Below are 2,039 nucleotides of genomic sequence, written 5' to 3'. Positions count from 1 at the left end.
TAACAAAAACCTCACGAAGACACCTATCACCACACACGTGCTACACCCACACACACAAACGTACACGTGAAAACACACGCGCGCGCACATACACCCACACAAATGCATGCATAAAGACACGCACACGTGCAGATACACACACGTTAATTCTTTAAGACACAACAATTAAAACAATAAAGGAAGCAAAATATTCTGACTGTATGAACTCGACTTCAATGTTGAAACACAGAATAATACTCATGCAGACAGACCGCAAAATCAATTAATTACACGTTTGCACACACAAAAACATACATGCACACAAATATGAATGCATTTCACGCACACACAAATAGATATAACTTCAACATGTACATTAACACACAAACTTCTATTGTTACCCACGCTAGGGTTTCACAGCCTTGCAAGCTAAACTTGAGCACAGCAAAAAGATATAACAAACACGGCGAAGCATGAGGTCACACTATTAAGTAAGAAAGCTTGTTGTGCATGTGGCCTAAAGACACTATTGCTCTCAGGAGGGACAAAACGGCAGCAACAGCAACAGTCAGACACGTGAGGCACAACAGCGATGGTCGCTTAGCAGCAACTGTAACTGAAGCAGAGGGAAGCAGGACTCCTAACCTCGTTGAGGACGCAGGTGAGCTCATCGGGAGGCCATAGTTGTAACCTGGAGAACGTTGCCCTTGGTGCATCGGGGCCGCTTCCTGTTTCAGCAGGGACTTCCTGTAGGAGAGCTCTGCCCACCGGCTCTCTCCTCTCTCCCTGTCACTGTGCTGTGTTACCTTATCCATGCGCCTGCTGTGTCTGGCTGCCTCCTTGTCCGTGTGACCGCTCAGTTTAGGGGTCACCGTTGGAGTGTGGGCGCTACGTCTGCACGCCACCCTCTCGCCTGGGACGCTGCGGAAGGGTGTCTCCCTGTCGGTCTGGGCTTTGCAGGGGGTCATGCAGTCGCGACCTAGCCGCCGTTTCTCGGGCTCAGGGGAAAGAACACTGAAGTCCAGCTGTCTTCGTGGAGGCGGTCTCCTGGACGAAACAGCTGCTCTCTCTTCCTCGACATACCTCTCGTCCTCTTCCTCCTCAAAGCCCTTGACCAGCTGTACTAGGTGGAAGAGCCGCGTGCGGTCACCCATGTCCTGAACCCCGAGCCTGGGGTAATCTCCCATGGTGAGCTGGGACAGGTGAGCAAGCTGGCTCAGCCCCATCGCGGTGAACTGTGGGTAGTAGCGCTGCAACCCCGCCTCGTACAGGCACTCATACAGACAAGACGTCATCCTGTCCTCTGCTCCACCATCACCACGGACGCAAACACTCCCTCCTGGCGACCCTGCAAAAGTCAAGGCCATTACACTTCATTGGCTGTTTCCACCGTATCGCAGTTACCATTTTAAGTTACAGTCACAGTTCGGAACTACAATCATCCTACTGTCTACGAGCCCTTTGTTTGTCCACGGTTTTATTTTCTACACAGAACCCAATCAATTATTAAACAGCTCATTTACAAATGCAAGCAACAAAGTGCAAACTACTAAACTCAAATACTATATAAAATGTAATCAAGCTAACTTATGTACCAAGTTTGCCACTTTACCGCCGATGACTGATTTCCCTTTGTTGCTGTCCCACTCGGTTTGTTGCTAGCCGTGTTCAGAGCAGTAACTAGCTACAGTACTGAAACTCTATACTCCACTGCAGCAGCAGTATGACATATTGCAGGAGGTGATAAATATAGCCCACTGGCTAGCTGCACACAGTTGTCGTGTCCGTACTGTACAGGCGAACAGCTGGGGTGTTCAGATATGGAACCAAGATGCATGTTTTACTCAGCGTGGCTTAGCTAACCAGCTAAACGTAGCTGATGGCATTCAAATGGGGAATGCCGGGCGAAACATCAATGTGGACGACTTCGACATAACAACTATTAAATACACAAAACACAAATTAACCCGCGGATTTTGAAAAATAAAATACCGCTTAAAGAAAGTTTAGTTCAATTTCTTCCAAAAAATACAAAGCTAGTTAACAGCGTACAGTTGCAA

Source organism: Anguilla rostrata, chromosome 10 (genome assembly GCF_018555375.3).
Source record: "Anguilla rostrata isolate EN2019 chromosome 10, ASM1855537v3, whole genome shotgun sequence".
NCBI lineage: Eukaryota > Metazoa > Chordata > Actinopteri > Anguilliformes > Anguillidae > Anguilla > Anguilla rostrata.
This window is presented reverse-complemented; position numbering follows the sequence as displayed.